We start from the raw sequence: 14,742 nt of genomic DNA, 5'->3' as shown, positions 1-14,742 counted from the left end.
ACTTGTAATCCCAACACTCAGAAACCAAGACAGAAGAGTTACTTCAAGTTCAGAATCATCCTAGACTACATAGTGAGTTCAAGGCTACCCTTTGTGAGGAGGCACTATCTCAAGCAATCAAAAACTTTTTTCTAAAAGTACAGAAACCCTTTATTAAGTGAAAATCTGATTTATATTATAATGATACTATGACATTGGGTATATATTGTAATGTCTAAAAAGTTTGGGGATGAATATCAAGATTTTTGATGATAATTTCTGAGATCTGAATTTTTTATAAACATTTACTTTTCTCAGCTTTGCATATTTCCTATATTTAAAAAAACTTACCTATATTTAAAAAAATCAAAGGGCTCTGGAGGAGCATTTGTTGCTATCTGAAATGAAATGTGGCCATCTAAGAAACTCAAACAAAGATAATAAGCAAGACTTTGGATATCTTTTAGACATTAAAAATATAGTTAGGTTGTATTACTTATATAATGTATTTTAGCTTTTCACTTAATGAAAAATCTAAGAAGGCATCATTCATATTGCTGTTTATGTAGCATGTATCTCTCACATTGTGTGAGGAATGTTGTGGTGACTGAGCCTGGTGTGATGTCACATTGGGGAAGACAGTTTCAATAACTCAGTCTGCAATAATAAGTGCTTTACAAGAACACTACACAAGCATAACCTTTAGAATTTGACAAAGATTCTAGAGGCATGCTAGATAGGGAGCATCACAAATAAAATCCAGAGTGTCACTTGTAGTTTTGCAATTACAACAAAAAATATAACCTAGAAATGTATATGCCCCATTATGTCATTGATAGGATAATACAGAGTGGAAACAAATGAAATTTGAATGAGAGAATTTTCACAAAAAAAAAAAAAAAAAAAAAAAAAAAGAGAGAGAATGATTCAGGGTATGACCATGAACTTCTGCTGTAACACACTATGTACTTGAAATAGTTACTGTGCTTGAAGCTGGGTTTTGTCTCTCATATAACAAGGCAAGTGTCAAATCTGGAGACCTTTTCTGTGATAACAAATAGCTCTCCTGATGTACCAGCAATAGATTTATTTTTCAAATAAACACACTTAATCTGACCTTTCAAGGTTAAGAGTGAGAACGTGCCTGTCTCTCTGAAGAGATCAGTTTGCTTAAGAGCACTTTTAAAGCCATTCCTATCACTATGTGATGCTTTTGGCTCATGCAGTTAGTGTGCCCAGCAGTCAGTATAATAGTATTCACATATATACATTTAAACCAAACTCTCCAGCATGCTTAAAAATCTTCCAGTGAAGTTTCAGTGGGTTGGGGACACACTTGTTTAAAGATGTAAAGATGAAATATCTTCCAATTAGTTTGCAAGAATAACTGTCTGACACTGGGAAGATGGAAATTTACTAGCCCAATTTCAACAGAAGCCATTGTATAATTGGTGGATGGCACTGAAAAATGAGAATCGTGATTGAGTAAATACAGCCACCAATGCCCTTCTTCCACTGGGATCAACATCTCTTTGGGAGAAATCCTTTTAAAGCCTGACAGCCATTAAAACTAAGAATATTTTTAAAAACTAAACTTAGAACTTCAATATCTCACTATATCAAGCATTAAAATTTCATAAATAATGAAGCATATTCTATCTTAATACTTACTGTACACTATTATTAATAACTTCAATATCAGCAAAGAAAGTGGCACAAAAAGAGAATTTTTAACTCTGGCAATTTAGGGCACTTTCAGTATTCTCTTTAAATTGAACTTTTAAAAGTTTTCTATTTGTGTATATAAAATAATGCATATGTATATTACATCTACATTGCATATATCATAATATATAAGATTAGTGTATTAATATATGTAAATTAGGAAATTTACATAAGGACAGAGAATGCGGCTCACTTGGTAAAGTATTTGCCTAGCATACAGAAATCCCTGGGTTCAATTACCAACATCCTATAAACTGGGAATAGTGGCATATTTCAGTAATGCCATATGCCCTTGCTCTTAAGTTCCCTCTGCACTTCAGTCTAGAACATTCTGTCTGCAACTGCTCATGTGTCAAGCCCTTCTGTTTCCTTTCAGAAATTTCCTTAAAGCTTTACCAGTGCCTCTCTAGAGATGCCTCACACAGAGAAACATCTCAATAAATAATTTTATATTGCAATGTTATGTAATATTTTTATATCCCCAGAGAGGCTATATTTCTGCACCTGAGATTGTTATTCTAGTGTTTTATACAAACAGCTGACACTTATCCCAAGACTAAGGCAGATAACATATTAGAGCAGGGTTGTCAGTTGCACAGTCTGTAAAGCTGATTGGCATCCAATAATCAAAATTAAAATTAGCTTCTCTGGGGAAGATTTCAGTCTGTTACTACTGAACTGATCATTAACTACAGACTTTTTTGTTTAACAGGACATAGTGTTGGCCAGGAGTGGGCAGATTTAGGAGGAGCTGGGGGAGAACTGGAGAGGTGAATAAATCAAAGCACATTATATGAAATTCTCAAATAATTAAAAAATACTATATTAAAGTATTTTATATTGTCCTATATTTTCTACCTCTCCTACTGAGTACCTATTTTTATTTACTTTTTGAGAGTATCAGATATGAATACTGTATGTATTTCACCCCATTCCCTCTCCTTCTCCAACACCTCCTTTCTTTCCTCAATTCCTCAAACATTTGGCCTCTTATTTTTTTAGTTACATAAACATTTACACACATGTGCATATATAAACATATGAATGGAACCTGCTAAGTTCATGTAATGTTGTTCATAACTACTTAAGGCTGACTTCTTAGAATAGTCAACAGGGGCCTTGACCGTGCAAAAAAGTGACTCTCTCTCAGCAACCATAAATTGCCTGTAACTCTTCATCTAGAGGTAGAGCCTTGTGAGAATTCCTTCATATAAGTTTGCATGTCAACTGGTATTGTCATTTTCCAGGTCTTGTTTATACAACCATATTGTTGAGATGTCTTGAGAACAGCTTCCCTGTCATATATTAAAGACACAATCTCCCAGCAGGCATCCTGTTCCCCACTGATTACTTTTGTGAAACAGACTTTTTGACATAATATAGGATTGAAATTATGCACTCATTTGAGAACCACCTTTGATGATTGCACTGAGTTTTCTGGGCCCAATATTCAGAAAAGAATGATGTAATGATTTCCCAGGAGCACTCTGTATAGAGGTTGCCAACTGTTACAGTGTCTGTTAGAGCAAGGACACCATACCATAGAGAAACCATTTTTATATTAGCTCTGTTATCCTGTGCACCTGTGATTCCTCCTGGTTTACCACCATTACAAGTCACAAAATTTCCTCCAAGAAGCCACCAAAGTCATTGCTCAAAAAGATTAACTGTTCAGGACCAAGGACAGAGCTTGCTTTGGGCCAGGAACTACAAGTTAGGGTCCAGTGTAATTAAAGTATTTCATAATCCCCTGCCTTGTAGAGTGTAGATTTGATAATTAAACAGCACAACACACTTTTCTATAAGCATCCTGAATATAGTTAGAGTGGGGACACAGCACACAGGTACACTGTGTGACTTTCACCATCAGCGTGGACCTTCCTCTGTTGATCCTCCACAATCTTTAGAAATTTGTCCATCATGTCCAAGTCAGGCACACAGATAAGCTAATACTTGCTTGGAACATAAAACTGAAAATATTCCAGAGATTATGATTCTCTTTTGCCTTGGGCTATGCCTGTCCAAATTGAATTTACTTGAACACCGGGATAGCTATTACAATGCACTCTTTCACCACTGTGCTGTAATGAGATGAGTTTGGGTGCTATTAAAAGTTAAATCAGTCGACAAATGAAATATTAAAATCACTGGAGAATTGGCCCAATGTACAAAATATTAACACTGTGAGCTCTAAACCAGACACTGAACACAAATTTAGTCAAAGCCATTAAAACAAGACCAGGGAGCTTGACCCTGAACTTTGAAACCAAGCTTGGGAGTACTTTCTGGGAGCTTCATCTTCCCTGTCATTGCAGCTTATATCATGAGATCCACATTGAAGGCTGTCTCCAGCCTGTACACTGGAAAGACTTCTCAGGGAATCCAGAGAAGTCAAGTGGCAAGGACTTCAACAATCAACAATTCCATTTCCTGTCAAACCATCATGTCCTTGAGAAGATAGACTTCGATCAATTCATGCTGTATTCCCCACATACACTCACATTCCCTCCCCTCTCCTGATCTACATTACATTATTAGCCTTGCCTATGTACTTGTCTGCATTGTGTATCCTTCAATATGTATTCAAACTCTACTCCTTCCAAAAAACAGTCTTAGGTTATTATATCAGAACCTTCTCCTCTCTAGTTGGCCCTTCTGCCATCACTTCTGGTATGTACAGCCACTAGATCTCCCTGCCTTCTGACTTGAATTGCAGTTAGCTATAAAGACACTAGCAGATATCTTAGTTTAGATTCTCCTAGAACCATATCCTAAAATAGGGATTCAAAAGAGAATGCCATATTTATACAGCAAGAATAAAGGTCAGAAAGGAAGGCTAGTGGCACCAAAGATTCATTCAGTGACAATACCTGACCCCAGAGGCACACTCTGAGAAAATATTCCAAACATAAGCATAGAACCACCTGGATAATGTCCAAAGAGCTTGGGAGCATATACCAGTACCCCAAATGTGGATTTGAGTGAGACATGATTATACACCTATAATCCCAGAACTCTGGAGTCTGAGGCAAGAAGACTATCAGTTCAACACCAGCATGGGTACCAAGCAAGCACCAGTGTCTCTGCAAATTTCAGTGGATCTCTGATCTCACAAGCAACTATACTTAGAGACTGAAATTGTAGGAGGTTATGGATGTTAGATGAAGATGATATATACATCTCAGTGGACTAGTGGCCACATTAAAGTAACAAAGGTACACACACATGCTGGATGAAAAGGCTGTGTGTAGGCTGATCCAGAAAGCAACTGCAATCCAGATACAGTGACTTCATGAACCACTAGTAACCTAATGATAGTCTACCAGCCTCCAAAAGCATGAGTCACTAATGTGTATATTTTAGTCCTCAGTATTCTGGTGTTATTTCTTAGGATAGCCCAAGCTGACTAAGGCAAGGAAGCCTTACATAGAAAGCTGAAAGCTAGCTGGGATTATCTAGGATGGTCAGAGAATGAGAGACACATTAAAACTCAGGCTTGGCTCAGTCATGAGCTTTGTAGCTCAAGTGTGAGAGAGAGATAAGGTGACATACCCATCCTTAGCACCACCCAACTGGAAAGGGAAGCAATGTTTATTGAGAACTTACTACATGTCATATTTTACCAAGATTTTTAAAGGTTTACATATTTTTATTATGTTATGATTACATACTTGTTTGTTTGTATTTGTATATTGTACAGGTGTCTGTGCAGGCCAAAAGAGGGTGTTAGAGCCTTTGTAACTGGAGTTACAGACAGGTGTGAACTGGCTGATATGGGTGATAGGGAGAGAACCTGGGTCCTCTGCAAGAAAAAAAGTACTCTCAACTATTGGGCCAGATAATTTTAAATCAACCTTATTGGTGTATCATTTACATACAGTAAAATATACACATTTGAAGTCACCATCTATAAATTCTGGCCATTATACATTTCCAGGAAACCACCATCACAATCATTCAAAGATTCTCTTGAGGGCTGGGGAGATGGCTCAGTCTGTAAAGTGCCTACTGTACAAGCATGAAGATCTGAGTTCAAATCCCCAGAACTTACATGAAAGTCAGAGGTTGGAACATTCCTGTAACTCTAGTACTCAGGAGACAAAGGCAGGTAGACTGATTCTTGAAACTCCATGTCTAGACTACCTAGCCAAGGTGATGAACTGCAAGTCCATCTCAAGACATATAAGTAGATACTGATCTATTCCCTCCCTGCCCCATGTCTCACACACAAATGCAAGCACACACACACACACACACACACACACACACACACACACACACACATGTACTGTCTCTTGGGCCCATTGCTAATGAGCTCTCTTGTCTGGATCCAGGTCACCACTTTTGTATTAATTAGATTTGTCTTTCCTAGAATGTCTGTGGAATCACAGAATAGACAAAGGACAGTTTTCTGTGTTTGTCATCTTGCTCTGAGCATAACACTGTTGTTTATACTTATTACATATTTATTTATTCAGTGTGTGTGTGTGTGTGTGTGTGTGTGTGTGTGTACAGGTGCATGTGTGTCATGATGTATGTGTGTAGGTGTAGGTAAGAGAACAATTTGCAGGATCCTATCTATTCTTTCCATCAAGTAGGACCAGGTGATCATACTCAAGTTTTCAGGCTTGCCTGCAACTGATCCATCTTGTTATCGGCTATATTGCTACAAATAGCAGAAGTCAGTTTTCTTCTTTGTTGAATGGCTGCATTGGCTGAATGTGGAAGCGCTACCAATGTACAATAAAAGTTACTTCCAGATGAACACATGCTAAGCTGAAAATAAAGTAAATAAGAGATCACTATCATAATGAACATTCATAGTCTACCAAACATCATAAATGAACACACAGAACACTGTAGGATTTATCTATGTGATTGTGTGGTTGCTTGAGACCTATGGTTTGAAGACATTGTATGGTGTTACATATGACCAGAACAAAAAATAATTAAAATGTATAGTATGGATTCTACCAAATACATATTGCATTATAAACTAAAAAAATATCACTGCTAAACTATCGTAAGTTGGGGAGAATCTACAGCATAATTTGCTTATTGGCTGACCTGTTGATGGACTCTGGGCATGTTTCAAGTTGGTCCTATTATTAATTAAAGCTGCCACCAACATTTGTAAATGTTTTGTGAATGTTTGTATTCATATGGAGTATCTTGTAAGAAGTTGAATCAAGGGTCATATGACATATGTATGTTTAATTTCATGTAAAACCATGTGACATGTATTTTAAATTTTATAATTCATCAATTAAATGTCTGTATTGTGTGTTTGGTATGTGTGTGCTAATGTATTCATCCATACATGTGAATAGACCAAAGAAAGACATAAGATGTCCTGCTCCATCACTCTCTAACTTGTTGCCTTGAGACAGAGTCTCTAATTGAACCTGGAGCAGAATTAACAACAGGGAGACTCCAGTAATTTGCCTGTTTTTGTCCGCACCCCAAAATGTTGGGGTTATAGATGAACATGCACAGCCATGCCTGACTTTTTACTATCCACACCCCAAAATGCTGGGGTTATAGGTGAACATGCACAGCCACGCCTGACCTTTTACATGGATGTTGGGGATTTGAGTTCAGATATTCACTAATTCTTACCCACTGTCTCTGCCCATGCCACAATTTTTTTATTTATTTTATTTCATTCTATTGACTACACAACAGTCATAGAATTATTATTATTATTACTATTATTGTTATTACTATTATTATTGACACTGTGAGGTTCATAGAGGGAAATGACTTGTTTACATTCATGTAGCAGTAAGAAAATAACCCTATAGACATACAAGTTTTCTCACCTTGATGCTATGTTCTTTCTATCACATTATCTACCCTCTTTATCGACTCATCATTGAAGACTTGATATTGAACTCAAGGAAATGTGGTTTCTTCTAGACTTCTAGTCTTTATAATTACATAGTCCCAGAAAAGCTAGTGAACAAATGGAGAGGAGGAACCCCAGGGAAAGGGCACTGCTGGCTTATAGAGTCCTTATCTGGACCAAGGCAGAGAACTATCACTATTTCCCAGAAAAGCTATTGAAAGGAAAAGACTTATACCCACCAGTGTATAAGTGGAGGGTGTGCTTTTGGACGCTGCAATCAATTGCCTCCTGTCAGGCTCAAAAATGCAGCCAGTTCATAACGAACACAGAGAAGAGAGGGAGCCTTGTGTTTGTTTCCATCATTATCTGAGAAGAGCTTTAAGTCTTAGTATTCAGGCATTCAGGTGAGTTTGGGATCTCATATAAAATCAACCCTAATGCTGACCAAGGCAATCCAGTCAATTAAAATGCAGTAAATACCACTCCACACGGACTCCAGAACTCCCAAACTAGAGAATCAATTCACTGGAACAAGAAAATAAAGGAACTGTAGGGGTTGAGGTCAAATCTTTAGTGTAATTCTAAAGGGAAGAATTGGCCTGGAGAGCAAATCTTTTAGTACTTACAATGAAAACTCTGGTTAATGTCCAGAAATGAAGACCATTAAAACCAAATTAGGAAGGCCATGTTTACATTTCTATAGTCCATCAGATACCTCCTTTCATACCAAGCAGGCCCCCTCTGTATATCATAGTCTTTAGTACCTGTCAGTAAGAAATGCTCTTGAATTTCACTGAGCTGCAGTTCTGAAAACAAGCAGAATATTCCTTGAGTTCACAGCAGCATGTGGAACAAAACCCACCACAGACACAACAGTGAACAGAGGTGACATGTTTTAGTTCTTGACTCAGTTCCTCAGATGGTCACCTGATTCTCTAGTTGAGACTGGGAGTGGTCTGTAAAGACATCTAAGGTGACTTTAACCTCTTCTTCCTGACAATGACAGTGCTTGCAAGGGTTTCCCCTTCTTGTCGCTTGTTGTAATCTATGTTTGTTTGATGTCATTTTCTGCACTGTGTGGCACAGAGAGAGATGACCATCTTTACTTAAGCCATGATGCTAAGCACCTGAAGACTATCTGACAGGTGAGAAGTAGTTGCTTTGATAGGAGCAGAATCTGGAACTAATACTGAACCAAGCCTGCTTTGCAGTAATATTGCTTGAAATGACAAGGTTTGCGAAAGTAAGCAGCCTATCAAGAGGCTAGGAATGTCTCCATGTGTTTCTACCAAGGTAAGGTGTAGGGACACATGAGTTAGAGAAGTGGAAAGGCGCAAGGGAAGAGTGACTGACTGGGTATAGAATAAACTACAGAAGCTGGTGGTCTGCACATGTGTAATCAAGCCACACAGCTCCATATAGCAAGCTTGTTTAGAAGAGCCCTGGGGGTAGGGGCATTTTGATGTCAAAAAAGACACAGGGATCATGAGCATCAGCCAAAACAAAAAGATGCTGGTTTCAAGAAGTTTGAACTAGACCAAGGAGGTCCCCATTTCTCTAAGGGAGCACTAGACGACTCCCCCACAACGCCTCACAAGCCAAGGGATTGCAGCAAAGCTAGTGTGAGCCACATTGCCCATCTAAAGTTGTTGATTTAATTCTATTTTTTAATTGAAATAGAATTACATTTCTTCATCCTTCTCTTCCTTCCCTCTAGCTCCTGTCAGGTACCTTCCCCGGAACCCCTTCTGTGCCCCCTTTCAAGTTATAAATCTCTATTTCATTTATTACATTTGTTACATATATGCATTGTGTGCACAAATGTAAATAGAATGTGGTGAGTTTCTGTTGTTTTTGGATATATATCTCCAAGGATGATCATTCTACAATGAACAACCAATAAGGGAGATCATCCCTGGGAGAGGTTAATTCTCTTTCTCCCAGCATCAGTAGTTACCTGTAGTTCTTTGTCTGGGAATGGGACCACATGAAATTTCACCCTTCCGTGTTAACATGTCCATTGATAATGGTATTATTCTCAGTGTTGTTTATGCAGCCCTTTCTAGGAGAGACTGTTCCACAGCAGCCTCACCCTTAGTGGTATTTTGGTTCTTATTCTCTTGCCATCCATTTTTCTGCAACGTTCCATGAGCCATAGATACAGGACCTGTGATGTAGATGTATCCTTCAGGGCTGTACTCCCCATGATTCACTGATCTTGGCATTGTATCCAGTGATGGTTTTCTTCAAAAGTCTCCGTTTGCTGTAAAGAGAAGCATCTTCAATGAGGGGTGATATCTACATGTCTACAGGAAAGGTGAGCCACACATAGACCAGTCAGTGGCTTTTTATCTAAATCAACTGGAAATAACTAGCTAACAGTGAATATAACTAGGGATGTGTGCAAGGTTTATTCGGGTTCCCCATTTCACTTATATGTGTGTGCAATGCCTGTAATATAAACATAGCATATGTAAAAATATTTTAATTTTAAAAATGTCCAGTCCTATTCAATTGTATCCTTGTGAATGCCATGGTTCCAGTGTCCTGGTTGGTTCTGGAATTATAGTACAGATAACGAAGGAGGAGCTCCTGGTGGGAAAACACTTGATTTCACACCAGAATTAGAGAGATTAGGTATCTCAAGCTGTGCCTGCCTCTGTCGCCCTTGGGGAAAATGGTTTTAATTCCTGACAAAATAAGGCATTTCTAACCTGGGAGGATGTAACTAGGAAGTAAGATGCTAAAATACACAATACTTTGGATATGGCACTTTTGCTTGATTATGTAGGTAGATGTACTTTACTTCTGGTGTAGCAGGGCAAGATTGGATTACAGTAAGTAAAATAAAATCGAAAGTGTTTGACATTTTATTTATAATAATTACCAATTCAACTATCAAGCTAAGGTCTCTGTGAATAACCTTTATGATAATCACAGACTGTAGCCAAACCCATTTAACCACTTTACAATCTACCCATGGCTATTGAAGGACTCTAATCTAATCTTCAGTCATTTGTGATGGTTGAAAAGCCAGTCAAGGGCAGGTGAGATGGTTCAGTGGGTAGAGGTGCTTGCTATGCAAGAGTAATGATCTGAGTTCTATCTCAAGAACCTCTGTAAAGGTGAAATTAGAGAGCAGTCTCCACAAAGTGGCGTCCTATCAAGGGATATGTAGTATAAGTCTATATGCACTCCCAGCAGCTATTATACACTCATATTTTTCTATACCGCAGACTGCCCTGTTTCATTGTCCCATAAATTTCTATAAAGGTGATTGTGAGACCTGCTTTTCTGTCTCCATGTTTGGCTGTTGCACTACTTCCGTGTCTGTCGCTGTGACAAAACTCTAACCAAAAACAATTTAAGAGAGGAATTGGTTTGTTTATACTTACACTTCCATGTCTTAAGTTGAGCGAAAGCAAGAACCCAAACAGGAGCTAGAAGTAGAAACCTTGCAGTAATGTTGCATACAAATTTTCTAACCCAGGTTCATACTTAGCTAGCCTTCTTATATAACCCAGAACCATCAATGCAGAGAGAGATACAGAGATGCAATACACTGGGTGACCCTCCAAAGTGAATTAACAATCAAGACAACTGCCAACTGACAGACCCACAGGCCAACCTCTCAGTTGAGACTCTCAGATGACTCTAGCCTGTGTCAAGGTGACAGTTAAAGCTAACTAGGGTGCTTATTTCAGAAGTAAATCTTTTGTCCTTTGTAAAACTTGTCATTTCTGTGATTGAGCTAAACAGAACTGGATACCCCCCAACTCTGGTGTGCTACTAGTTGAAGAAAGCTTCTTCAGAATACTTTCTCTGGCCGGACAGTGATGGTGAATGCCTTTAATCCCAGCACTTGGGAAACAGAGGCAGGTGGATTTCTGAGTTCGAGGCCAGCCTGCCTGGCCTACAGAGTGAGTTCCAGGATAGCCAGGGCTACACAGAGAAACCCTATCTCGAAAAAAAAAAAAATACAAAGAAAGAAAGGAAGGAAGGAAGAAAAAGAAAACAAAAACAAAACCAAACAACAACAACAAAAGAATTAGAATACGTTCTCTGAACTTATTTTTCATAGAACCTCTTTCATGGAAGAATACTTCTTTACATAGTCTGAATCTGGTAGCCCCAGGTACATGATCTGGAAACTAAAGCAATGGGGACATAGGGTGACACATACCCTCCTCCTGCTCTTGTGAGCAACCCACATGATCAGCTTGTCCAACTTTTGCTTGAGCTCCCTTCATACCACCAAGCTCCTTTTCTTTCGCTGGGTTTCAATGCTTTGTTATAAACTAGAAGGCCCCTTGGGAAGCCAGGGTTGGGACTGTGATATGGAAAAGCAGACACCCAAACTGTTATCACACATCTGGGTTTATGAGGAATAGGCTTTACTAACAGAAGAAAAGAACTATTAGTTTTCATCTCACCCTAGACATTCTCTACTTCCTGCTCCTTTCTTCCAAAAGACCTTTGCCAATCTGTCCTTGGGTAGAGATATCTCCAATAGGCCCTGCACAGTCTCAAAGGCCATTGATCATCCGTGGTACCTTCCATTATGGCTGCCCCTGACTGTCACCATCATCAATCATATTTATCAATGATACTCACTGTGCTTAAACTTCAGAAAGTTCTTCATAGGTTAGACAAAGGCATGCAAGATTTGTTTTATGACTGCTGGCACCATGAAAGGACAAAACTGTGGTGGGTCTCTAAAGATGGCCTCAGTGACTCAGCATGCCCTATACAAACACTTAGAGTTAGATTTTTTCCCTGTATATTAGGTACAAGCTGCTCCATAACTGGTTTTCACCCGTCGTTGCACTCTATTGCAGAAGGAAGACGATGAACAAGTGTAGAGAGACCACATGACGTTAATTAGACTTTACATTCCAAGTGAGCCCAGGCTTGCAGTCAGTCTAGCCAAGACAGTAGACAAGAGAAGAAGTTGTCAGAAGATCCCAACTCCCAGATATAACACCACAATGATAAGTGATCTCTATGTGTGATATTTAAGCTTGATAGTCAGCCTCATTGGATTTAGAATCACCATGGAGACATACCTCTGGATGTGTCTCTAATAGTGTTTCATAAGAGGTTTACTGAGGAGGGAAAACACTAACCTTGAATGTGGGCAATACCATCCCATAGGCTGAGATCCTAGACTTAATAAAAAGGAGAAAGCTTGGATGGGTATTATATGTCTTACTGCTTCCTGTCCATAGACAGACTGTGACCAGCTACCTCATGCATCTGCCGCCATGCCTTCCTCGACATGATGGACCATATCTTCAATGAGTCAAAAGAAACCCTCCCTTCCTTAAGTGGTTTTTGTCAGATGTATTGTCACAGCAGTGAGAAAAGTAACTGATGCCCCTTCTATGTTGCCATATTAGTTTTATGATGGCCATAACCAAATGTCTAAGAAAACAACTTCAAGAAAGGAATTCTTTACTATAGTCCATTGTTCCAGGGACCTCAATTTGTTTTCCTTGGTTCCATTGACTCTGAGTCCATGATGAGTGGAATATAATGGCAGTGGAAATGTGTACAGACATTGTTTGTCTCATGGTGAATAGAAATCAGAGAAAAGAAAATAACAAACCAGAAATAACCTTCAAAGGCATGGCCCTAGTGACATACTTCCTCCAGCAGAGGAACAAGTGCTCCACATTTGATCATGTAAGGAATATTTCATGTCCAAACTGAAATGTTGTCCTGTATCATTAATGACTGTAGTGGTTTTAATATGTTTGGCCTAGGGAGTGGCATTATTAGGAAGTGGGTTGGTATAAGCCTTGTTAGTATGGGTGTGGCCTTGTTGGAGGAAGTGTGTCACTGTGGGGGTGGGCTTGGAAACTATCCTCCTAGCCACATGGGAGCCACTCTTCTGTTTGCCTTCTGAACAAGATGTAGAACTCTCAGCTCCTCCAGTGCCATGCTTATCTGGTTGCTGCCATGCTTCATGCCATGATGATAATGGACTGAACCTCAGAACCAGGAAGCTAGCCCCAATTAAATGTTGTTCTTTATAAGAGTTGCCTCGCTCATGGTGTCTGTTCACAGCAGTAAAACTCTAAGACAATGACCCACAAGAATTATGAGTAGCAATAGCCTACCATGATCTGCCACTACATTCGGGTTCAGACTATTAAGAAACCTAAATGGTGGGGTGATATGTAGTGCATTGTGCTCAGGCTGGAGTAAAAGAAAACTGAAGAGACATATCTTGAGGCACACATGCTGCCAGGTCAGGACTGTTGTGAAGATGGAGACCCACTCACAGTCACCAAAAGAACTGTCCTCTTGGTTAAGAATACCTGAGAGTTTGTGAACTAGCCTGGGACTGATCTAGAAGAGATATATGGGTAGGTCTCCTATGTTTGGAAAACTGAGGGGAGCCATAGCCAAGCTGAGAGTAGGAAAATCAAAGGCTTGGAGGATGCTGGGCACAGAGAGCTCACAAGCAGAATAAAGTCAATATGCAGTGTCCCTCACAAGAACATTTTTAGAATCATGCTAAGGTCCTCCATCTCTATGATTGGTAAGACCATCATCCCATTTTATAGGTTAAGTGGGACTTTGGGCACTAATAAGCCTGGGCTACAGAACCCCAGGTGTGGTACCCACCATCCTGGGTGAAGCAAGTCCTTACTCATCTTAGAGACAGAAGATGGGGACACTCCTTACTTCTTCCCAGATGTGAGAAGGCTAGCCTTCCTTCCTGGGACTCTGCATTTCTATGCCCCTCACCAACTCTGTTTGAATGCTGATCCCGCAGTGCACACGCCTCTTTGTTTGTCTCTTTGCCTACATTTCTCAGGCAAGAATGGCAAGGATGAGCACTTCCCTGAAGCCTCTGGATACAAGATAAAGACTTAGAATTCGAACCCAAATTGTGTCCTTTCTTCTTGTGCCTTTAAGGCCAGGTATTCCACCATTGCTGGAGTCATTCATCATAAAGGCATGAAGTGAGCAGCTGTGTACCCAGGAGGGGGAAGAAAAGAGAGATTTCAGACAGAATAGTATTAAAAGGTGAGTGAAAGCATGGGCAGGAACACAGCAGCCTCTCCCACCACCACAAGCTGAGGAGCTGCCAGAGGCACCCTGGGAAAGAATTGTTTCCACACCTCAGTCTCTGAGACTGACTGTTTCTTTCTGCACATGACCTTTCTCCACCACAGGAT

General features: G+C 39.5%; 1 protein-coding gene across 1 annotated transcript in view; it reads right to left on the bottom strand.

Moving 5' to 3' along the window:
* Nbas (NBAS subunit of NRZ tethering complex) overlaps nt 1–14,742 on the bottom strand; it is a 386,817-nt gene that overhangs the window by 27,031 nt on the left and 345,044 nt on the right. The window contains exon 56 of the transcript XR_004114347.1: nt 9,510–9,815. The gene's annotated coding sequence lies outside the window, so the exon portion shown is untranslated. The remainder of the gene's footprint in view (nt 1–9,509; nt 9,816–14,742) is intronic.

This window comes from Mastomys coucha, unplaced genomic scaffold (assembly GCF_008632895.1).
Source record: "Mastomys coucha isolate ucsf_1 unplaced genomic scaffold, UCSF_Mcou_1 pScaffold6, whole genome shotgun sequence".
Classification (NCBI taxonomy): domain Eukaryota; kingdom Metazoa; phylum Chordata; class Mammalia; order Rodentia; family Muridae; genus Mastomys; species Mastomys coucha.
The sequence above is the reverse complement of the archived record's forward strand: the minus strand, read 5'-3'. Positions and strand labels throughout refer to the sequence as shown.